This window comes from Cervus elaphus, chromosome 7 (genome assembly GCF_910594005.1).
Source record: "Cervus elaphus chromosome 7, mCerEla1.1, whole genome shotgun sequence".
In the NCBI taxonomy this organism is placed as follows: domain Eukaryota; kingdom Metazoa; phylum Chordata; class Mammalia; order Artiodactyla; family Cervidae; genus Cervus; species Cervus elaphus.
This window is the reverse complement of record NC_057821.1, coordinates 26,552,439-26,578,608: the sequence shown is the minus strand read 5'-3', so window position 1 is coordinate 26,578,608 and position 26,170 is coordinate 26,552,439. Positions and strand designations below refer to the sequence as shown.

The 26,170-nt window shown below is 34.4% G+C and overlaps 1 protein-coding gene and 1 long non-coding RNA gene across 2 annotated transcripts in view; both read right to left on the bottom strand.

Annotated features, from left to right (window-relative positions):
- LOC122696793 (butyrophilin subfamily 1 member A1-like) overlaps positions 1–26,170 on the bottom strand; it is a 189,234-nt gene that overhangs the window by 102,819 nt on the left and 60,245 nt on the right. The gene's annotated exons all lie outside the window — the stretch shown is intronic.
- Positions 19,409–24,039, bottom strand: LOC122697220. Its single transcript, XR_006342023.1, has 3 exons — positions 23,919–24,039; positions 20,850–20,903; positions 19,409–19,448 (listed from the first exon to the last, which is right to left on the bottom strand). It is a non-coding gene; the product is annotated as an uncharacterized LOC122697220 (long non-coding RNA).

Here is a 26,170-nt window from a genome sequence, read left to right as displayed (position 1 = left end):
TCTGAAATATTTCTATATCTGGGAAACCTAGGGTAATATATTTGGGCACAGTGGGAAATGAGTGTCAAACTCATGGATCAAGAAATAAAGCAGAATGCCTACATGCTTTGAAGGACAATGAGAGGCAAACTTCACTAAACACATTAGGCATCTTCTCCTCTCTCTCTGCAGGTTTGGGGAAGGCTCACTGCAATAAATATGGACCCTAGATATAGGCATAATACAGATGTCCTAACAAGGGATGTGTCCTTGGAGATAAACAGAATGGAACTCAATGCCTTTGAACATAATGTCCTTCATCACATACTCTTTATAGTGAGCCTATAACATGTCTGGACAATGTGAACAAGCTAGTGTTTACAGGAAAGAAGGCTACAGATTGGAAAATAGAATGCGTTTTAGATGGGAGAACTGAATAGAGAGACTCTCTATGGGGAGGCCTATAATTCAACTGGGAGACACAAAGACAAGCATCCAGGACAAGCACAATACAATTGAAAGCATCTGGATTAAGAGATGGGGCCTCAAGAAATCAGTCATGTTAAAGAGGTTTTTGAGAAGTTTCAGAATACTTACCTATTTGATCTTGAACTTCTATAGAAAAATAAAGTGAAATTTTAAGGTCAGTATCATGGGAATGGAACACTAAGAAAGAAACTGTATTACAAAATTCATTAAATGCATTTTGATCTGAATGCAAAAAATAATAATAAATAAATAAAATAAACCCCAAACCAAATACACAGTGTGGATGAAGAGCCATTTTGGCAAGGGACTATTCTTCCAGAGGATTACAGTGGTAAGCAGGGAAAGTAGTGTCTTAATGGGGTTAAAGCATCAAAATGATACTTCTGAAGTTTACCTTTGAAACATGTTCTTTTCCTAACATGAAATCAGACACTACTATACATATGGTTATCATAGTATGAACCACTTCTGGCCTCCTACAACTGTAAAGAGATAGTTTGGAAAGTTCTATTTCCCCTGAAACAAAATGTAAATGAAAACATCAAGTGGATACCTGAGGTAAAACTTTAGGCTTTGACTTAATGTTTTCTGAAAAACTCTTTTAAATTTCTAAGGAAAGTTGCTTCTCAATTCATTCATATAACATTTCATTATTGAGTGATATGGTATTAGGTGACCTTTTGCTAACAGGTGACATTATCCTAAACACATTGAGAAAATGTGCAGTTTGCAAACCTAACAATTTAGAAATTATAAAAGAAAAAAAGACATACAATATTTGGTAGAACACATCTATACCAAGAACAGTTAGGTCGTGTGGTCAATGTGAATGTGAGGTTAGGCTTAGAGCTCACATTGGCCAAGGAATGACATCTGAAACTCAAATGTGGAGTTATCTGCTCACTTAAGTTTTGACTCAGAGTCAATCACATAGCTATTATCCCTTGAATTTGAAATGTCATGGAGATTCTACATCAGGGGTCACTTGCAGGAAAATTTATTTAGAATTGAAAGAATGTAGTGATCAACCTGATATCACTTATCCCTACAAATTTAACCAAAGCTAGTCAGTTCTCTGGAGATAGAAATGGAAGAAAAGAAAAAAAAAAGACCTAATGTTTAGAGAGAAGAAAAGATATGTTGAAAAAAGAAAAAGCAAGTAATGAGAAAGGATGGAATTAGGGAAAAGAGAAAAGGAATTAATATGGGGGTAGTCCATATCCAAAAGGTTGGAGATGGGAGAGGAGAAAGATGAGCATGGTAAGAAAGGCAGGGAACTATGAGCAATCATTTTAAGGGTGCTGGGGCAAAGGATGTTAGAAACACTTACCAAATACTTTTCCACGATCATCTAAAAAATAAAATGAAGAGTCCAGGTAAATATGAAAAGAAACAAGATATATTAATCTTATTGACTATTTTGAAATTATAAATATATTTTTCATTATTCACACTCACACAAAACAGGAACATACATATGGGACATGCATACACACTCAGGAACATAAGCATATATTCACACACACACACACACAAACACAAACGTATACAAAGAAGTTCACACATTCTCAGTGACCAAACCTTCTCTTTTGTGCAAGAATATATTCCAGAAAGAGAGAGTGGCATAAACTGAGTCATTTAAGAACACTGAGAGATAATTCCGGGAATGCTCTTTTTGGAATTTACCTTTTAAAAAAGCTTATAATCACTTTTGACATTAGTTAGATTTTCATTTTCAGTTTGTAAGATACAAGTTATTTGGATGCTAGCACACATGTTGAGAGATCACAGTAGCTTTGGTCAATAAATTAGATACAAATATTTAGTTTCAGAATTGGAAACAAATTCTTCCAGAATTTACTGGGTGTCTCTATTCACATTTATGTCACCCATGAACATATCTACATGTCTACTTGACTCTCTCCTAAATGATACACATTCGATTTAAATTCAGTGATGTAAGAAATATAAAATAATCAATACCAGTGAAGCAAGTTATAAATTACAGGATATGAAAGTGACTTAGACTAATGCATTACACAATAGCCACACTGAAACTGACAATAATTCCCAGATATGTGATTACCAGCATTAAATGGATAGGAAGTAAATGTTTGCAGATTTTGCAACAACAAGACAAATCACAGAAGGATAAATGGGGAAAACTGAAAAAAAAATGGTCCATGTAGCAAACATCCTTTGTAAAGACAGAAAGGTGAGACAAAATCTTACAAGAATGTGTGCATATTGACTTTGAAGAAGATGGAGATTGAGTACTGATGACAAAGGTACAATAACAGATGAAACCATGTCTAGCTCCACAGGGAAATACATTAATGAAATTTGCCTTTTTTCACCTAACATGTACTAACAAAGTCAAAGGAACTAATAAACAATTCAGAAAAGGAAGTAACATGACAGGAAGGGAGGAGGACAAAATTTTCAGATATAGCCTCGGTTTTCTTTGTGTCCTAAACTGACACACACTTCTGAGCATTTAACTGTGAGTTTCAAAGGACATCTCACCATTTATGGGATAATGTCATTGTACTTTTATAAATGCCTGGTTTCCAAATGAAGAAGAATGAAAATGACACCATAAAGTGGGGGAGGGGAAGGTCAACCCTCTGTATGAAATAAATGTCATTATATTCATTGATCTTGCATTGGGTCAACCACCTTTTCCAAAATTCAATGAAAACACACAGAAACTGAACTATAGGAGAGGTACTTGAAAAGGATATTGAAGACCAGGAAAAGGATATTGAATAACAGAGTAAAGACATCCATCTGTCTACAATCCACTTGTAGAAGAAGTTAAGTCAAGCTTCATTGTTATTTAATCACGAAGTTGTGTCTGACTCCTTTGTGACTCCATGGACTGTGGTGCACCAGGTTCCTCTGTCCATGGGATTTCCCAGGCAAGAATAGTGGAATGGGTTGCCTTCTCCAGGGGATCTTCCCAACCCAGAGATTGGACCTGCATCTCCTGCATTGGCTGGCAAATTCTTTACCACTGAGCCAGCAGGTAAGCATCCATGTCAAGACTACAAGATACATAATTTTGATACAGATCTGAATTAAATTATCTTTGAAATAAGAAAGTCACTGAAAACTGTCTTTAAAAGATGTTAATATTTTAAGGATTTTATCATGCTGCAGGAAAAAAAAATATTTGGCATCTTACTAGGGCAATAGTTTCTTATATTCTCATGTTTGAGAACCAAGAGAAGAATGTAAACAACTGTATATTTCCTGGGATGTATATTTCTTCTCAAAACACTAAACAGAATTCAGGTTACTAAGACCATTATTGTGTCATTCCAAATGTAAAGCAAAAAAAAAAAAAAAATAGAAAGGAAAAGATTACTACTGTTTGAAGAAAAAATTGCAAGAATGACATTTGAAATATTATTATACCTGGAAATGCATTCAGACACAGTGGAAGAAAAGTGTTGTTTATGGATCAAGAAATGAAAGCAGAATTTATACAGCCTTTGAAGGGACAATGAATAGGCAATCTTCATCAGCCTGTTAGCAACCTTCTCTGATCTCTGCAGGCTTCAGGAAATCTCATTGACCCACATGTGGGCCTGAGATATTGGAACTGAGATGCGTCCTGGCAGATAAACAGGATGGAATCCAGTTCCTTTCAACCTGATATTCTTTATCTCATTAACTTTTCAGTAAGCCTATAACAAGTTGCTGAAAATAGATGAAAATTAAATAGAAAGGAAATGATATAGAAAGGAAAAGGAATTGAAATAGATTTTAGAAGGGGAAATTAATGAAGTGAACTCTCTATGGGGAAATCTATAAGTAACAATTGGAGAGGTAAAGGTAGACATTCAGAAACAGGGCAATATAAAGAAAGCACGTGGATTATGAGAGTGGGAATGTCAGCCTCAAGAAATCACTCATGTAAATGAAGTTTGTGAGAAACAAGTTTTAGGATACTTACCACTTTTCCTCTGGGGTCCTTTAGAAAGATAAAATGGGAAATTTAAGGGCAATATCATGGAAATGATACACCAAGAGACAAAATTTATTGTAAAATTCATATTTAAATTTTAAGTATCCAAATGCAGATACACACACACACACACACACACACACAGTGGCTGAGAGCTCACTTGGTTAAGAGACTATTCTCCAAAGGGAACTAAAGATAAAAAATAAAAGTATTGTATTAATTGTGAAAAAATTTAAAATAATAATTCTAAAGTTTTCAGTTAAAGAAATGTTCTTTACCTATATTGAATGTACTACTCTTGTTATTATTTGGCTTATTAGCTCTAATAAACACATAGAGCTTAATAGCTCTATGTGATTTTACTACATAGATGCAGTCAACTTCATTATTGCTATACCTAAGAGAGATTGCAACAACAGGACAAATCACAGAATGTGGGAAATTGAGTAACAAATGAATGTCACACAACCACTGAAAAGACAAAAAGATGAGACAAATTATAGAAGAATATTAGTATCATGACTTTGAGGAAGATAATGATTGAGCATTGAAGACAAACGTTCAATGACAGATGAAACTACGATTCAATACCCAGGTCATAGTACATTACGTACCCAATACATTAGCAAGATCGTCCCTTTTTTTGCCTAACAGTTACTGACAGTCAAAAGACAAATACAAAATTCAAAAGAAGTAACATGTCAGGAATGGAGGGGGACAAAATTTTCAAACACTGCCATCGTTTTCTGAGGGGCCTAAACAATATACATTTCTGAAAATCAGAATCATGAGATTCAAAGCCCACTTCACCACTTAGAGGGAAACATAGTCTTTCTTGGTGGTTCAGATGGTAAAGAATCTGCCTGCAATTCAAGAGACCTATGTTCAATCCCTGGGTCAGTAAGATCCCCTGGAGAAGGGAACGGCTATCCACTCCAGTATTCTTGACTGGAGAATTCCATGGACAGAGGAGTCTGGTGGGCTATGGTCCATGGGGTCACAAAGAGCAGGACATGATGAGTGACTAATACTTTCACTTTTCACTTTTTTCATGTTGCACTTCCATATAGGCCTGGGTTGCAAAAAGAATAAGGTTGAAAATGACACCATGCAAAGAGGTAGCATAGCTTGCCCTCAGTGATAAAAGTCATATCAGTAACTGGTCTTGCCTTACTCCATTGTCCTTTTCAAAAAAATGCAGACGACAAAGAACACTCATTTGCAAGAGGGGTACTTGAGAAGACATGAGGAGGGACCGAGTCCCTCTGTCCACAAATCTACCTGTAAGAGTAATCATTTAACTACTGTGAAATACGTTTATTTGATATTACTGAATTTCCTTTGAAATAAAAATTCACTGAAAACTGTCATTAAAGGATACCAAAATTATTAAAATTTTATCCCCTTTTAGAAAAAAAATTCTCAGTGATGCCCCAGGACAATGGTTTCATTATCTTTTACATCAAAAATTGAGACTTGAAAGAGAATACAAACAAGTGAACTTTTCCTGAGACACAAATGTAATATTGAAAATCTTAAATTCAAGAATGTTTGGATAAGATACTCAAGCTCAATGGAAGAATGTGCCTCAAGTTTATAGATGAAGGAAGAATATCAGAATATACACAGGCTTTGAAGGGACAAAGCAACTGCATTCTGTAGGCAGTTTCTCTCAACTCTGCAGGTCTGGGAAAGTCTAATTGGCTTAAATGTGGATCGGTGGAATTGGACTGTGATAAACATACTAACTAGGGAGGTGTCCAGGGAGACACACAAAGTGAACTCCTAACCTAATGCTCTTTATCTCATCAACTTTTCAGTGAGCCTTATGACAAACCACTAAAAAAATAGAAAAAATAAAGACAGTGTCAATAGGAAATAAATGATACATAATAGAAAAAATAAATTGAAATCGATTCTAGGTTGAGAAAATACATGGAGAGGACTTTCTATGGGGATGTCTATAAATGAAATCTGCAACTGCAAAGGTACACATCCTGGAGAAGGGCAAAACAAGGAAAAACATTAAGTCTGGAAAGATAAGGCTGCAAGCAATTCAATCATGTAATAGGGATTTGTGAATAACAAGTTTTTAAAATACTTACTGTTTGTTTTCTGAGGTTCTTCAAAAAGATAAAATGAAAAGTTTAAGGTCAATATCATGAAAATGGAAAACCAAGAAACAAAATTTATTATAAAATTTATAAATAAATTTATAACTATCTGAATGCAGATACACAGATACATACCACACACATAGGGGATGACATCTCACATTGTAATAGAGGAATAGGAGTAAAAAAAAATCATCTTAAGAAAAAACTGTTAAAAGAATAGTTTTGAAATTTATATTTGAAATATATTCTTGGGCATCCCTAGTGCCTCCGTGGTAAAGAATCTGCCTGCCAATGCAGAAGACATGGGTTTAATTCCTGGCCCAGGAAGATCCCACATACCACAGAACAGCTAAGCCCATGTGCCACCACTATGGAGCCTGTGTTCTGGAATTCGGAAACCACAACTACTGAGCCCATGTGCCACAACTACTGAAGCCTGTGTACTCTAGAGCTTGTGATCTGCCCGCAACAGAGCGAAGTCACTGCAATGAAAAGCCCACACACCACAACTGGAGAGTAGCCTCTGCTCTCTACAACTAGAGAAAAGCCTGCACAACGATGAAGATCCAGCACAGCCAAAATCTAACTAAATGAAATTATACATCTATACATATATATATATATTTTAGCTTTTTTGCTATTTTGTCATAACAAGTGATTTATTATTATGGTTATTAGCTTTATTTATTATTTATTATATATTATTATTAATTATTTAGCATTAGAGTTATTAGCTGTAATAAATTCTTTGAGTTGTTACTTAATGGATGGTGTCCATTTCATTATTATAATACCTAAGATGTCTTTGAAGACATGAACATTGACTTAACATCTTTGACCAGTGTTGCAAAGGAAATGCAGGATTTGTTTCCTGGATAATTCTATTCATATTTTTATCAACTGATGAATACATAAACTTTTGTAATAGGAATTTCTATTTTAAATAATACCTAAGTGAAGTACTTCTTAATGGAATCACATAGTGGTTGTAAAGCAAATGACTGAGCATATATTGGAGAAAATTCATACTTTAGAATGTTGAAAATGCAGAATTTTGAAATGTATAACTAGTAAAATTTAGTTGACCCAAAAGAAAAGTCTGCCTGGATTGTATCAAGAAAAGAAATCACAGAAGTAGTAATGGGGGAAATTGAATTACAAAGGCAGAAGGAAGGCTTCATTTGGAAAGACAATAACAAGACAAACAATATGAACACGCATGATGTAACACATGCATAATGGTGTTGAGAAAGATGATAACTGAGTGATGAAGACAAAGTTATGAGAAACACACAAAAGCATGCTAAGGTTCACAGTAAAACATTCTGTGAGACATGTTTTTTTCCATCTTTAATTTATTAATGGAATATAATAGAGAAAACAACTATACATTTAAAATAGGAAGAAAATGGCAGAAAGGGAGGGAGGAGGTCAAATATTTTTTTAATGCTTCCTTGGTTTTCTCTTAGGTTAAACTGACAGAAATTTATGAGAATCCAAACCACATGGTTCATGTCCATCTCACTAATGAGGTCATGTAGTTTGAAGTTCATACACTCATTTCCCAAATGGATATACGATGGGAAACAGCCCCATAAGAAGAGGCAGATTAGCAGTTTCTCCAGGTTAAGCAACATCAATCTTTGGTATTGTGTTGGTCCTTCTAACTACATAAAAATAAAAAAATAAATAAATTAATACCATTAGCAGACATACTGGAGATATATTTAAAAACTGATGAGTAAACAAACAGTAAGGGACCTTTCTCTACACATGGATTAATGGAGAATCAGGTGCCTCCTACAAAATATAAAGACATATCTTGCTAAATTCAATTTCTCTGAAATAAAAATGTAAAAGAAAAATATCAAGAGGATAGGGGTGATTAAAAACTTAGCATATGAAATCACATTTCCTGAAGAAATCTTTTAAAAGTTTCCAAGAAAAAATCACTATTTTTTTCACTAACACAACATTTCATTAATAAGAAATATGTTATGAAATGATCCTTCTTTAACCGGGAAATTCTTAAGAAAAAAATGCAGTTTTCAAAAACTAGTAATTTTGAAAGAAAACACAATATTATGTAAAACATTGATTAACCTCAAAGCAAGTGGTTAATAAGATCAATGTTTATTGGAGAGTTAGCTTAGAGCTCACACTTGACCAATGAATGACATCAGAATTTATAGTCTTTGGAGGAACAGAAGGTGGAGAAGCTTTACTTAGCAAATTTGGAGTTTTCTTTTCACTTAAGTTTTGGGTCAGTATCAGTTGAGTGGATATTGTCCCTTGAACTTGACAGGTCATAGAGATTCTACATCAATGGTCATTTGCATGAGAACATATACAGGATGGAAGTGATGTGGTGATCAACCTAACATACCTCAAGTTTACAACAATCAAAATAAAATCAACAAGTCTCTGGAGACATATGAATTTTTTTAAAGCTAATGTTTCGAGAAATAAAAGGTCTCCAATGAAACCAAGGAATGGGAAGAGATGAAATTACGTAAAAACAAATAGAAAAAATTACAATGGTTGTAGTCTATATAAAATATTGCTAAATGAAGGGAGAAAAATGAGTCAATGAATGAAATGCAAATAGAAAGGCAGACAATGTTACAATTATTTATAGGTTTATGGGGTGGAGAGTGTCAGAAAAATTTACCAAATATTTTTCGAAGATCCTCTGAAAAATAAAATGAGAAGATCTATGTAATTATTTTAAAAAACAAAGACAATTCACTTTATTTAAAATATTTCCTGTAAAAATTAGTTATTCTTAGTCTAAAACATACAAATACAGAACAGTAAGACACATATGGAACATAAATATACACAGGAGCACACAGACACACACACACATTTAACACATTCACAATGACCAAACCCTCACTTTACTCAAAGATATGCTCTAGAAATCGAGGGGGGCATAAAGTAAGTCATTTTACTATACTGAGAAATAATTTTAGGAATTTTAATTCTAGAACTAATCTTTTTAAATAGTTCATAGTCTCTTTTGTCATGAATTAGGCTTTTGTTATTCAGTTTGTGCTTCTGTTAGGTCCATACTATTTTTGTCCTTTATGGGGCCCATCTTAATATAGAAAATTCTTAAAGAGACGGGAATACCAGACCACCTCACCTTCCTCCTGAGAAGTCTGTATGCAGGTCAAGAAGCAACAGTAAAAACTGGACATAGAACAACAGACTGGTTCCAAATAGGAAAAGGGGTACATCAGGGCTGTATATTGTCACCCTGCTTATTTAACTTATATGCAAAGTACATCATGAGAAACGCTGGGCTGGAAGAAGCAGAAGCTGGAAGCAAGATTGCCAGGAGAAATAAGAATAATCTCAGATATGCAAATAACACCACCCTTATGGCAGAAAGCAAAGAAGAACTAAAGAGTCTCTTGAAGAAAGTGAAAGAGGAGAGTGGAAAAGTTGGCTTAAAACTCAACATTAGAAAACTAAGATCATGGCATCCAGTCCCGTCACTTCATGGCAAATAGATGGGAAAATAATGGAAACAGCGAGAGAATTTATTTTCTTGGGCTCCAACATCACTGCAGATGGTGATTGCAGTCATGAAATTAAAAGACACTGCTCCTTGGAAGAAAAACCCTGACCAACCGAGACAGCATATTAGAAAGCAGAGACATTACTTTGCTAACAAAGGTCCATCTAGTCATGGCTATGGTTTTTCCAGTAGTCATGTATGGATGTGAGAGTTGGACTATAAAGAAAGCTGACAACAAAAAAATTCATGCTTTTGAACTGTGGTTTTGGAGAAGAATCTTGAGAGTCTATTGGACAGCAAAGAGATCCAACCAGTCAATCATAAAGGAAGTCAGTCCTGAATATTCATTGGAAGGACTGATGCTGAAGATGTGAAGAACTGATGCAAAGAACTGACTCACTGGAAAAGACCCTGATGCTGGGAAAGATTAAAAGTGGGAGAAGGGGATGACAGAGGTGAGATGGTTGGATGGCATCACCGACTCAATGGACATGAGTTTGAGTAAGCTCTGGGATTTGGTGATGGACGGGGAAGCCTGGTGTGCTGCAGTCCATGGGGTCACAAAGAGTCAGAGAACACTGAGTGACTGAACTGAATTAAACTGATTCAGTTTGTAAGATAAAATAAGCTATTTGTCTTTCAACAGGGAAACTAAAAGGATAGAATTGTCTAAGGCTAAGTCTATATCTTTAAACTCTATCTGTAACAGTAGTCATATGTTCATTAGATACATTTTTGCAGTGAATTCCATTGAAATCTAAAATACAGTTGTAATACATCATTACCCAAAATACATTAAACACTAAAGATTATATTCTTGATTGAAAATGATTCAAAGAAATAGAAAGATATTCCATGTTCTTGGATTATAACTAATAATACTTCTAAAATGTCCATACTACACAAAGCAATAAAAAATTTAATGAGATCCCTAAAAATTACCTCTGACATTTTTCATAGAACTATAACAAGTAATCCTGAAATTTCTATGAAACAACAGAAGATCCAGAATTGCCAAAGCAATCCTGAGGAGAGAGAACCAAACTGGAGTCATAACGCTTCCAAACTTCAGACAGTAGTACTATTTTCCAGGAGAATCATGCAAAATTATTTGTATACCTGACAATGCTTGGACAGTATGGTAAAGAGAACTGGATAAATGAGCTTCAAATTCAAATTAACTAATGACTGATGTTTGCCCATGTTTGAGTGGACAATACATGGATGAACATTACTCACATGATAGACATTTTCTCTGATATCTAAATGTTTGGTAAGTATCATTGCCATAGAAATGATTCCTTGAATCTGATATATATGATGGACATCCTCTCTTTGGATGTGTTTCAGAAGGGAAAACAAAACATACCTATCAGACTAATGCCCTTTGTCTCACCAACTGCTAAGTCGTTTCAGTTGTGTCTGACTCTGTGCGACCCCATAGACAGCAGCCCATTAGGCTCCTCTGTCCCTGGGATTCTCCAGGCAAAAATACTGGAGTGGGTTACCATTTCCTTCTTCAATGGATGCAGGCATGCTATGTCGCTTCAGTTGGTCTGACTCTATGCGATCCCATGGACAGCAGCCCACCAGGCTCCTCTGTTCACAGGATCTCTAGGCAAGAACACTGAAGTGGGTTGCCATTTCTTTCTCCAAGAAAGAAGTGCATAATCATTTTATTGGGAGGGAAATGTAGACATTCAGGAGAAGAGCAGACCAATAGTAGATACAGATTAAAAAGCAGAACATTTTAATACAAAAAGAAATCATCATCTTAATGGAGTGGGAGCAAAAGGTTTTTGAAAATTTACCTACTGTCATTGCAGGTCTTTCTGAAAGAGAAAAGAAAGAGATCAAAATAAATATAATATAAAAATGGAAAGGTAATTTAAATGCAATGAAAAATTTATGTTTCAAAGTGAACCCACATGGATGTGCACACAAACACACACATGTACATACCACTGCATGAACACACACACACTCCCACAATATACACATGTCCAGTGGCTGAGAGCTCAAATTTTTCCAAAGACTGTTTTTCTCAAAATGAAAATGGGCATAAAATGAATGAGTATTCTGATTTGATAAAACTTGTAAGAAACTTCAGTTCTCATGGTACCCTTTAAAAAGTTCCTCATCCTGTTTGATATAGCTAGGCTTTTATCATTCAGTTTGTATGACCTGATAAGTACTTTGCCTTTTAGAATATGTACATTCATTTTGATTATTACATCGAAGTGATATAAAGTAGCCACGAACACTGAATTGGAGGCTCTACCACTTAATTAGAGGATCTACCACTACTTCTAGTGGTATTACACAATATATCGCCTGGACTCCAGTAATAAAAATATTTTCATCACTAGGAATACATGACACTGTGTATGTGAATTTCTCTTTTCTGAAATAAAATTTCTCTTAAGTTCTTTGAGAAGAAAAATAAAACAATGATGGTGAAGTGGGTCTAAATCAAATGACTTAGGTATATCTTGGACAAAACTTTCACTTCAGCCAGTTTGAAAAACCTAATGGCTACAGAGGACTGGGATCAGTAAAATTTACTTGACTGAAAAGGAATGTCTACATTCATTATAATAACAGGACAAATCAAATAACCACATTGGGAAAATAATTTAATAGAAAATGAAGATGAAACCCTTAGTTGCAAAGACAAGATCCAGAAAAAAATCATGTAAAATATTCACAACTTAGAGTTGAGATAAATGATCTTTAGAAGTTGAAGTGAAAGGCACAAGTAACAGATGAAACCACATTTACATACACAGGGAAACACACTTATAGGACTTACCTTGCTCCCCTTCATATTTATCAATAAAAAAAGAAAGAAACAATTCATTCAAAATTAGTCATGATGTCAGAAAGAAGGAGGACAAAACTTTCAAATGCTTCCAAAGTTGTTTCTGAGAGTTGTTTTCTGAGAATACAGACTACAATGTTCAAAGAACATCTCATCAATCAACGAAAGATTTATTGCACTTCTGTACATGATGCACCTCCTGATGACAAAGGGATAAAGTGGAAATTATAGACTGCAAGGCAGTGTGATAGCCCTCCCTCTGGGTTAAAGGATATGGGATATGCCAATCATTGGTTTGTATTGGGCTTTCCACCTTTTTCAGAATAAAAAGAAACCACAGATTCATAACTAAAAAAGAGGTACTTAGAAAGAGAAAGAGTAGATCAAAGTCACCATTGCCCAATAATCTGTGCATTGTATACAACTTTTTTGAAATATTAAGTCAATATATAGTTGAATTTCCTCTAAAATAGAAATGATTTTAAAATACAAATACATGGAGACTGTTAAATTCTAATTGCATTTTGTTTGTATTATAAGACAATATCTTAGGCAAAATCCCACAGTAATGATCTCTATGTCTTTCACAGGAAAAATTGAGAAATCAGAAAAGTAAAAGTGTTAGTTGCTCAGTCGTGTGTGACTCTTTGTGAAACTATGGACTGTAGCCTGCCTGACTCCTCTGTCCATTGGATTGTCCAGGCAAGAATACTTGGAGTGGGCTGCCATTTCCTCCTCATGGGATCTTTCAGACCAAAGGACTGAACCCGGATCTCCTGCATTGCAGGCAGATTCTTTTTGGTCTGAGAGGTACATAGCAATTGAACATACCCTGTGAATTAAGTTCTTTCTACAAATACAAAATAGGAACTGAAGTTTAATAGTAAATAAATTGTTTCATTGCAAAGATAAAAGAGAAAGAATACCTCTGTTATATACAAGAAAATTTCTATGAGAATCATAAAAGAATATTCATATACTTTATAAGTGTTCTTTATATATTCTAGATGTTATTGTTGCTGTTTAGTCACTGTGTCATGTTGAACTCCTTTGTGATCCCATGGAATGTAGTCCACCAGCCTCCGTCTGTGGAATTTCCTAGGCAAGAGTCCTGGAGTGAGTTGCTATTTCCTTCTCCATGGGATCTTCCCTACCCAGGGACTGAACCTGAATGTCCTGCATTGGCAGGTGTATTTTTAACACTGAGCCCGCTGGAAGGTCCAAATATTCAGATACTTTGGAATGCTGGGGTAAGACACTCTATACCAGTGGAATAATGAGGCTGAAATTCATCTTTGACTAATGCACAAAATCAGAATTTACACATGCCATTTTAGATAGACAAACTGAAATCAGCAAATGAGAGCCTTCTCTCATCTCTTAGATTATAAAAGCATCAGTGGTATAACAACTGGCCCACGCACCTGGCCTCTATGACAGGAGTCCTAATATTGGATGTGTTCCAGGAAAATGTACAAAATGGAAACGATGTCCCTGTCAGACTAGTGCCCTTTATCTCATTGCCTTCTGAGTGAAATCAGGGCAAATGCTTGGAAAACAGAAAAAGCTAATGTCATAGGGAAAGAGCACTTTGGAATGAAAAGAAAGGAATATGGAAAATACAGAAAGAGGGAAGTTGTAAGAAGAGAAACTTAATCTGGGAAAAGTGTGTAAGATGTTAAATGAGTAAGTAAAGGTAGATCCCCAGGAGAAGTGTGAATGGGTGATTGACATCAAATGAAAAAGGAGGGAATGTTAACGCAACAGGAGAGCAAACATTTTACCGAGGTGGGGAGGAGGTTTACAGGATTTCAGAAAATTTACCATTTGATGTCCAATGTTCTGATATTAAAATGGAGAGATCAATGTAAATATCACACAAATTCCAACTTAATGCAAAATTTATACATAGTAATAAACCAATGAGGACAATGATGCATACACACACACAAACGCTGTGATATAGGGCCAGTTTTACCCTGAGAGTATACTCCCTGAAATAAAAATATTATTAAATTAGTGAATTTAGTGATCTGCAAGAAAATTTTATGAATAGTAGTTCTCATGGCTGCCTTTGAAAATGTTCCTTATCCTTTTAGACATTACTTAGGGTTTTATTATTCAATTTGTACGATTTCATAAGTACACTGGTTTTCAATTTACACGCACTGTATTGACTCTACTTATTACACAATTTGTTTTCCACAATAAATACTAGACAAGAGAATCTTGAAGCACTGCTTCCAGAAATACTCCAGAGAAATTTACCTGAGCACCTCAATTCACTTTTTAACCAACTGATACATACATGCATAACCTGTGTTTTATGTTTCTATTTTTAATACATGCCTAACTAATGTTCTTATTAATAAAATTCCATGAAAAGAAGAAAATGAAGTGTTACATAGCAGTGAAATGTAACTCTAATGGTTTAAATCAAATGACCTGACATATCTAGGACAAAACTTTCCCATCTGCATTATGGGAAATGCCAATACTTTAGATGTATATGTTTAATAAATTGGCTGCCTTGAAAGGAATATCTGCATAGATTGCAACAAAAACAAATCAAAGAAGAAACAACATGGGGTATTTGAATAGCAAATGATGACGGCAACCTTCAGGGCAAAGATAAGGTTGGAGAAAATAAAGTAAACATATGGAAGTCCAATGAGAATGATGGTTTAAGGGGTTTAGAGAAAATACAAAAAGTAGATAATACTTCGATTATGTGCACAGGGAAATACATTAATGTGATTTGCCACTTTCTTCTTCATATTTATTGAGAAAATAAAAGCAAGAAAGAAACTATTAATTCAAAATGAGGGCACAATATCAGGAAGAAAGGAAAACAGAACTTTCAAAGACTGTTACAGTTCTCACTGCGATCCTAACTGGCACACATTTCTGAGAACTGGTGCTACAAGATTGAGAATCATCTCACCAATCAGAGAAAAAACTCTGTGTGTTTTACTTCCTTATACCCCTTATTGAAAAAGGAACAAGATTGCAAATGTACCACACAAGGAAGTAGACTGAAATGCTCTTCTATTTCTCTGGGATAAAAGATATATTAATCATTAGTCTTGTATTTTACCTCCTACATCTTTCAGAATAAAATGAAAATACACACTTATTCCTAAGAGAGATACTTGGAAATAGATGAAAGGAACAGTATAAAGCTGTCCATCTGTCCATGACTCTATCTGTGGCTATAGTCATATAAAGATTATATACCTGATAAATCAGTATATTCTTGAGTTGAATTCTCTTTGAAACATGTATATTATCTAGGGTGAAACAGATCACCAGCCCAGGTTGGATGCATGAGACAAGTGCTCGGGCCTGGTGCACTGGGAAGACCCAGAGGGATCGGGTAGAGAGGGAGGTGGGAGGGGGGATCAGGATGGGGAATACATGTAAAACCATGGCTGATTCATGTCAATGTATGACAAAACCCACTACAATATTGTAAAGTAATTAGCCTCCAACTAATAAAAATAAATGAAAAAAAAAATTTCTATGGCAAAACTATCATTAAAAGAGGTCATTCAACTTCTAAGAGGTGCATTTGGGTATAAGAAATATGTTTTTAAAACACTTACAATATTGTAAAGCAATTAGCCTCCAACTAATAAAAATAAATGAAAAAAATATATATATATATAAAATAATAAAATAAAATTCTCTCATTCTGAAAATAAAATAAAATAAAACACTTACAATAATCATTGTCCATGCATTTCACATGAAAAATTAAGAATTAAGAGATGTACTATGATTGAGCACTCCTTGTGCTATAGAACTCCTCTTTACATATTTAATAGAAATTGCAGTTTGTTTAATAATAAGTGTGACATTGAAAATACCCAAAACAGAAAACAATGCTTATGGTTAAAAAAAAATTCTGAGAATACTCATGGGAAATACTTTTACACCTGGGATTCTTTGGACAATAAGTTCTGTCACAGAGAATAAACCTTCATTTCTCATTGTTTAGTGGATTCTAACATAAATTTCATAGGCTTTGAAAGAACAAAGGATGGACAAATTTCTCTCAGTATGTGAGATCACTTCTCAACTCTTTTAGTTTGGGCAAGTTTCATTGGCATCAAAATGAGCCCTTAAACTTGAGATATGTGCCAGAGTTCCCATCTTGCAATGTGTTCTGGAAAAATATGCAGAGTGGAAACAGTGGGCCTTTCCACTGAATGCTCTTCATCTCAACAACTTCTTAATGAAACTATAACAGATCACAGAAAGACAGAAAATACTAATGATTATGGGGAAAAATTATGTGGAGCAGAAAAAGTGAGAACTGAAAAAGATTATTAGAGAAACTAAGGAAAGAATATAATCTGAAGATCTGCAGCTTAAAAATTAGGGAGGGAAAGGCAGAGACGTAGGAAAAAACAAGATAAGGAAAGGTGTATAGATTAAGAGCATGGGGATCTCAAGGGCTCAAGAAATCAGTCATGTGAGAGCAGTCTGAGAGTAACAGGTTCAGAAATTTTACCATTTTTTTCTTGAGGATCTTCTGAAAAATAAAAGGGGAGATCAATAAAAACATAATGTAAATACAAATCAAATGCAGAATTAATTCAAAATTTATGTTTAAAACTAATCTTATCACAATTCAGATAAACACATTTTTACACACACATACAAGCATGCATGCATACATTGCATGTAGGTACATATAAACTGCATACAGATGCACCATGTGTAAGGTCTGGATTTTGTCCATAGCATGCATGCATACTAAGTCACTTCACTCATGTTCAACTCTTTGTGACCCATCAGGCTCCTCTGACTATGGAAGTCTCCAGGCAAGAATACTGGAGAGGGTTGCCATGTTCTCCAGGGGATCTTCCTAACCAAGGGACTGAACACTCACTCCTGTGGCTCCTGCATTGAAGGCAGATTCTTCACTGCTGAGCAACCAAGGAAGTCCTGTCCATAGCATATTCTCCCCCAAAGGAAAGTTGGCATGAAATGAATGAATGTAGTGTATTGAGAAAAATTGTCAGGAATATTTCTTCTCATGTTCACCTTTTTAAAATGGTCCTGATCCCTTTTGTCACTAGTTAAGCTTTTATTATTCAGTTAATTGAGATTTAATACGTTTTATTTTGCTTTTAACTACTGCATATACTCAATTTTATATTGCAAATAGTATGTGGTATAGAATTGCCACAGATGTTAAATTAGAGAATATTGAATTAGTGTATTGTAATATATTACAGGGTAATTTTTCTGTGTTACTCTATTTATAAAATTTTCATCAACTGATGAATGCATAAAACTGTGTTTTGTGAATTTCTATTTAATGCCTAAATTAAATTCTTCTTAATGAAATTCCATGAAGTCAAAGGAGACAAATCTTTAATGGCAGCAGATTAAATCTAAGTCAAATGATCTTAATATATATATTGTGGATAAAACATTCAAATTAGCCATGTGGAAAATGGCAGCACTTCAGAGGTGTGTGATTAATAAAATTTCCTTGACTCTAAAGGAATATCTGCATAAATTACAACAACCTGACAAATTAGAGTCAATAACAGAGAATGACGAATAACTGACAAAGCTAACTTTCTGTTGAAAAGATAAGTTTCAAGAACAAATCATGATCTTTGGGTGTGGAGAAAAAGGTGTAAGTCACAAATGAGATAACTCAAGGTCAATGGTGAAATACATTTATAGGAATTACCTTTGATTTCTTCACATTCATGAATAAAATAATTGAGAGAGAAGCAAATCAATATGAGGACACAATATCAAGAAGGGAGGAGGATAAATTTTTATACATTTCTATAGTTTTCTCCGGAGCCCTAACTGATGCACATTTTGGAACCATGAAGTTCAAAGACCATCTCACCAAACAGAGTAAATACTGTTTTACTAGAATACATCATTTGCTGTCAAAACAACTAAGCTTGAAAATGATACCATATTGGAAATAGAATAGCACTTCCTTGGGGATAAAGATGTATATATAAAAAGCATTGATTTTTCATTGAGGCTTACATCTTCCAGAATAAAATAAAGACCTACACTTACACAAGAAAGATGCTTATAAAGAGATAGAACAATAGCAGACTAAAGGCACCCTCTGCCCAAAAGTATTTTAGCAGTAGTCAGATAAAGCCCAGTATATGTATTAATTTGATATATTCCCTTACTGAATCCCCTTGACATTAAAAGATAAGTTGAAGAAATAGCATTAGAAAGAGGATGCTATAGTTCTAATGATTATATTATTGTAAGAAAAAAATGGGAACATTCTAGAATAATTGTTTCACATATCATGTAAGTGAAAATTAGGTCACAGGCCACACAATGCACTTGGCTCCTGCTTCTTTTGACGCACAGCTAGTAAGAGGAGAGATCCATTAGAATCAACATCCCAGACAAAGTATATTATCTATCTCCATTGCTACTTTATTTGATTATATTCTTGCCAATGAAAAGTCAGCAAAATTAATAGGGTTATTTCTTGCCTGGAACCTGTTTCCATTGTGATTTTCTCATGACCTCGTTCTGCATGAAAAGGAAAAATATTAAAATTACTTACTTCATAATTTTTGTTAAATTCATTCAGTTTCCCAGTTTTCTTACTCTGATGAAATACACATAACAAAATTTTTTATCTTAACCATTTTCCAGTGTAGAATTTGGTTGTGTTAAGTATATTTATACTGTGCAACCATCATGAACAACCATCTTGCAACAATGAAACTCTGTACCTATTAAAAAATTATACTTAGGGTTCCCTCTTTCCAATCCCTGGAAACAATCATTGTACTTTAGTTTTCTTTCTTTTTTTAAAAAGCGTCTCCCTTTTCTTCATGCTCCAGTTACTGGTACAGCAGCATTCTACTCTGTTTCTGTGTTTAGATTTCTTTTTTTTTGAGTCCACATATAAATCTGATCTTGCAATATTTATCTTTATATGTCTGATTTATTTCACTTAGCAAAATGTCTTCCAGGCTCATTCGTCTTGTCACAAAAGGTAATATCTTATTCTTTCTTAAGGCTGAATAATATATCATTGTATTCTATACATATTCTCCTTATATGCTTGTCTGTTGATGTACAATTAGGTTTTTCAATGTCTTTGTCATTGTATAATGCAGCAATGAACATGAGTGAAGGTATTGCTTTGTGCTCCTGTTTCCTGCTAGTGGTTTATGATTTCAGATTTTATGTTTAAGTAATTCACAAGGGAAGTAATACCAGAAGGAAAATCAGAGAATCAGAAAAGACTAAACAACATCAGAAGTGGTAAATATCTATGTGTATATGTGTAAGTAAATGTTAGTCGCTCAGTCGTGTCCAACTCTTTGTGACCCCAAGGACTATGGCTTGCCAGGCTCCTCTGCCTATGGGGAATTCTCCAGGCAAGAATACTGTAAGCGGGTAGCCATTCCCTTCTCCAGGGGATCTTCCTGACCCAGAGACTGAACCTGAGTCTCATGCATTGAATGCAGATTCTTCACTGTCTGAGCCACCAGAGTAAATATCTAGATATATAAAGTAGTTACCTTTCTCTTATTTTCTCTTAAAGACATAAATATTTGATTTATAAAAAATTGAATATTGACATGTGTTTTTCATAAAGTACAGAAGGCAGGGGAGTTAAAAGGACCTACATTGTTGCTGTTTCTATATTTTGAATAAATATAAAATGTAAGAATGATGTAAAGTGTTAGAGCTAAAAAGTCAAAAGATAAAACAATATCCTATCCTGAAATTATTCAAATAATCCAAAGAAAACTGAAAAGGGAAGACAAAGGTCAAAAGTCAGATGAGGTAAGTAAAAATATATACAAAATGGTAGACATGTATCCTACTATATCAAGAATTACACCAATGCACTGCAGAACATACTCTAGAGGCAAACTGAATGCAGAATATCACTAGAAGAAAGGCAATACTTACACTGCTTTGAATGCTTTTTCAGCAACTTGTCAATTTTCACAAAACAACAAAAATCTACAAAATAAAAGAAACAAATAATTGAGAAAAAAATTAAAAGTCAAAATTTGGGTCTTTGCAGAGAGCAGCAAAACTGATAAAATATTCATCTATCAGATCAAGAATAATACAGATCAAGAATAATACAGATCAAGAGATACTGCAAATTACCAACATTAGGAATAAAGGTGGAGCTGTCACCATTAATTCTGTATATATTAAAAGGATAATGAGAGAATATTTTATCAACTTATAGGGCAAATTGGATAAGCTTGACTAAATTTTTTAAAAATTCCTTGAAAATACACCCTACTAGAGGTGATGCAAGAGAAACATAAAATATCATTATCCCTAAGTCTATTAAAGAAATGGAATTTATCAAAACCTTTCCTCAAAAAAGTTCAGAATAATGATTTCACTGGTGAATTCTTCTATTTAAGGAAGAAATAGCATGTCTTTTACAAACTCTTGCAGAAAATAGTAAGTGAGGAAACATTTATCAGTTTGTTTCAGGAGATGAGTATATATCGAAAACAAAACCAGGCAATGATATTACACAAAAAGTAAGTTTTCACACCAACAGCACTCATAAGCAAAAATAAAAGAAATCTTTTACAAAGAAATTACAACTCCAAATCCAAAATATATGAGAAGACTGGAGTCAGCAGAATTTATCACCACAATGGAAGACTGTTCAATACTCTTAAAGCAATCAGTGCAACTCATCATATTAACAAAATAAAGGGAAAAAAACAGGTAATCATTTCAAGGACTTTTAAAAAAGCATTTGAAAAAATATGCCATCTGTTCATAGTTTAAAAATACTAAAATGCCATTGTAATAGCAATGTGGGGAATCTCCTCAACTTGATCAATGACATTCATGAAAAAAATCCTAAAGTTTATATTGTACTTAATGTTGAATTATTGAATGTTTCCTCCAAGATTGAAAAACAGGAAAAGGAACCCATTCTCACCACTTTTCATCAATAATTTACTTGAGGTACTAGCCATTGCAGTAAAAAGGAAAAGAACATTTAAAAATCAGAAAGTTGAAAAGTAAAACTATCTCTATTTGCAAATAATGCATAGAATATACTTGTAAAATTTCTAAGGAATTTACAAAGCATCTGCAACTAATAAGGGTATTTAACAAGGTTACAGAATACTGTTAATATACAAATATCAATTTAACTTTATGTACTAGCAATAGACAGATGACAAATTAAATATAGAAAATTCATTTGTATTAACAAAAGTGTAAAATACTTAAGGCTATGCGTCATAAAAGGCATGCAGTATATCTTCTGTGAAAACTGCCAGCTATTGTTAGGAAAAATTAAAGAAAGCATGAAGGGAGAGAAATTCCATTTTTTTTCTTTTACAATTTATAAGACTCATAATTGTTAATTTTCTATTCTCCCTAAAATAATCTGCAGCACCAACCACATCCCCATGAAAAATTTAGCTGCCTTTTCCTTTGTGGAAATTCACAAACTGATACCGAAGGGCCTAGTTTAGTCAAAACAACATTAAAATGAAGAAAAAAGTGAGAGTTTATATATATATTTTTAATTTCAATAAAGGTACATTAACTCAGAAGTATGTCTTTAGCATTAGGAGAGATACATTGACTAATGAATCTGAATGAGAAATACAGAAATCCATCCATATTTATATGCTTAAATAATTAGCAATAAAAGTGCCAAAGCCATTCAATGGGAGAAAGAATAATTTTTCAATGAATGGCATTGGAACAACTGAGTATTCACGTAGAAAAAAACCCAGCAACTCTAACTTCATAATATTTAAAAAATCAAATATTAGTAGAGTTGCATATAAAACAAATTATAGATGTTCTAGAAAAGCACACAGGGGGAATTTTCAAGACTTTAGGCAAGTATTTCTTAGAACATATAAAACATGAATCAAAAATAATTTATAAATTGGATCTTAAAAATTTTTAATTTTGTTCTTCAAAAGATATAATCAAGGAAAGGAAAATATTTACAAAATAGCTGTCAATTTTTTTGTGATACAGCATGGCCAGTTGTGCAGGTAATCTATTCCCTTATGGGATGACAGAGCATAGTACTCTCAAATCGGCGGCAAAAGTCTAATTGGTATAATTCTTTTGTTTTCTTAAAAACTAAAGCTTTGATTTGAGCATCTGTATGAAGGAAAATAGAATTATGTTTTTAAATCTTACAGGTCTCTTTTTACATGCATTGTATTATCATGGTTTTCATATCCTGTTTTGTTGTCGTTTAGTGGCTAAGTCATGTCAGATTCTTTCACAACTCCATAGACTGTAGACTGCCGGGTTCCTCTGTCCTTGCGATTTCCCAGGCAGCAATTCTGGAGTGGGTTGCCATTTCCTTCTCCAGGGGATCTCCCTGACCCAGAGATTGAACCCGTGTCTCTTGCAAGTCTCCTGCATTGCAGGTAGATTCTTTACTGTTGAGCCACCAGGGAAGCGCATCCTGTTTTAGACATTAATATTAAATGAGTAAAAGAGTACAAAGAAGTCTTATGAGGGATTTTCGTTTATAAAGGATTGACTTTAAGTAGAGAAGTACAAGGCAGAAACAGGACTCACAATGTTCTCACCTAACAGAAAAAAAATGTCTGTTGGACAGATGGTGGTGGAAGGAGAATTCAGAAATGAAGGAAGGACACAGACCACGGAAAGGGATCCATGACCAATAAATAGGGAAAGAGCCAGACTAGTTTTGAGAGTCAGAGAGAGCAGGGTGAAGGCCCAGTATCCAATGCTGGAGAGAGCTCGGCTCTTGTTGAGGAGCTCTTAAGGTTTTCTAACTAAGAAAAGAAAAAAATAAAGATGGACAAATCATGAGGACCAGAGCCACTAAATCTAGATCCTTTTATCTAAATTCACCATGTCTCTATCGAGCTTTCTCAGGCCCTTCATGCACACACACACCCCCACACCCACACACACGAACACACACACACCCACACACACATGCAGTCCACTTCTAAATTCTTAGGAGACAAAATACTTTTAACTCACCTGGCTCAATTGTCAACAAAGCAGTGTCAGTTTCCTCTCTTCTCTTGAGCCCCCTCTGCAATACTGAAGCTTACTCAGCTTCTTCCTCCCTGCTCTGTAACCAACAGGGGTATGAGGGCGGCAGGAGGGCAGGAAGCAGCAGAGAAGGGAACTCTGGACTGCACTTTACTCCTCTGCGTTCATAGGATGGTAATAAATATGGGCGCCCATGAACCTAAAGCTGATATATATGCTCATGTGAAGACACACACACATTTAAAAACTCTATGAAGAATGGCTGTCCTTCTTCCTGCTTTTATTACGTTGTTTTCAAGAGACTAGCATACAGGTAGATATTTAAGTAAAATATTATACCGACTTTCTAGAATTCTGTTATTCCCTTTTTCAGAGTAAGGAAGTGTATATATACACACTTTCACTATATACATATATATATATGTGTGTGTGTGTGTGTGTGTGTATATATATATGCTTTCACTATATATATATATAGTTGGTTTTTTTTTTGAAATCTAAACTCATTAAAGTTTGTGGAAAATCTACCTGGGACATTGAGGGTGGCTGATTCTTAATTTTACAGTCCCATAATTGTTTATAACCTGTGTGTGCAAAAAGTTCTGATAGATACTTACAATTGTCAAGAGTTTGCTCTCTCCAGGATAACCCCAAGCCTTAAACAATATCAATCCATAAAACTAAATTAGAGATTCTAATAGTTGCTACAGGCAATAACTCAGAAACAACCCAGCTTTCATTTGTTGGTCATTTGCACTAACTTTTTAGGATATAAACTAAATGCTAGGGGTTATTACCTGAGTATATTAGATACATCTTGATTCTTCCCATTTTGATCCCTGCTTGAGAACACCATTGACCCTCATGGCTGTCAGTCCCCATGCTCACATCAGCATCATGCATTTCTTTGGCCTCAGAGTCATTCATTCCATGTCTGAGAATGATCCCTGCTCTCAGGTGGGCAATTTGGACAACCAAGCACAAGATGTTCCCATACCTACCCCTTCCTCCTGTCAGACAAAGTAGTAAAAATATGTGTCTCGAACATGTTGTAGATGAGAAAAGCAGAACTCTGCTATTTGGAGGATGTATTTGAAAATAACAGAAAAGATTAAAAGCAGATTTTAATGGTCTTGTATGCACAAAGGACATCAGACGAGGAAGCTCCTCTAGACCCTACCTTCTTCTTTGATTCATAGAATTTCAAGAACTTGAAGAAAATTGTGGCCATAGTTTTGTGAATGTATAGATACCATGATGTCAAGGTGATGGTTTTCATATTCCTCTTAATCTATGAGCCTATTACTTGCTATTTACTGCCTTATTACTGGTGAAATTGTTGTTCCATATCAGTGTGAAAATATCAAATAGGAAAAGATTAAGCCCCAAATAACACCCAAGTCCTACCATTAAAATCCTATTGAAAATATCAGGAATTTCTGCCAAGTAAGTGTATTTAACTTTCTAATCTACTCAGTTACAGACCTTTGGCCTATTTCTCTACAGTTAACTCACTATGGAAGCCAGAAAAAAAGTTAATACTGATAAATGCATTCTGGGGAATCTTCAGAAATCCTTCACTTTAGATCCTAATCTTATTGGTAAAAATGACCAGCTCAGCTTCCCTAGATTGAGACTAGCTTGTGTCTTGCTCAGATATGTCAATCCTCTCTGTAACTTCCCTTCCATTCAGTTTTCGACAGTTCTATATATATATATATATACATATATATATATATATATTTACTTTTGGAGTGTGTTGTGATTTTGTGTGTCTATGATTTTGTGCTGTGTTACTTTAAGTGTGAACTCCATGGGCCAACCTATTGGTGTCAGAATGGGAATTGAGCCTGGCACACCTCTTATAGGGGCAGATGAGGAAATGCCATGATACACATTCCTCCAAGTGCATACTTTTATCTCAAAATGTATTTTCAATAATAGAATTAAGTCAGATATCAAATAAAAGGATAATCATTTACTTATCCCACCTAATGTTCAGATTCATTGCTATCCAGCTTTTAAAATTTTTATTAATTCATACTTGCTTGTGCACCATGGAAAAGGGTGAAAACTTAGTTAAGTGCTTTTAGAACAAATGGACAGTTGAGTTAATGGATTTCATATGCCTTTATATTATTTTTATGACTCTATTGCAATCTACATTTTTAAATAGTTCATATGGCATAATTCATGCATTTTCTTTTTCAAGAGCTTGCTGATTTTCCCATCTCCAT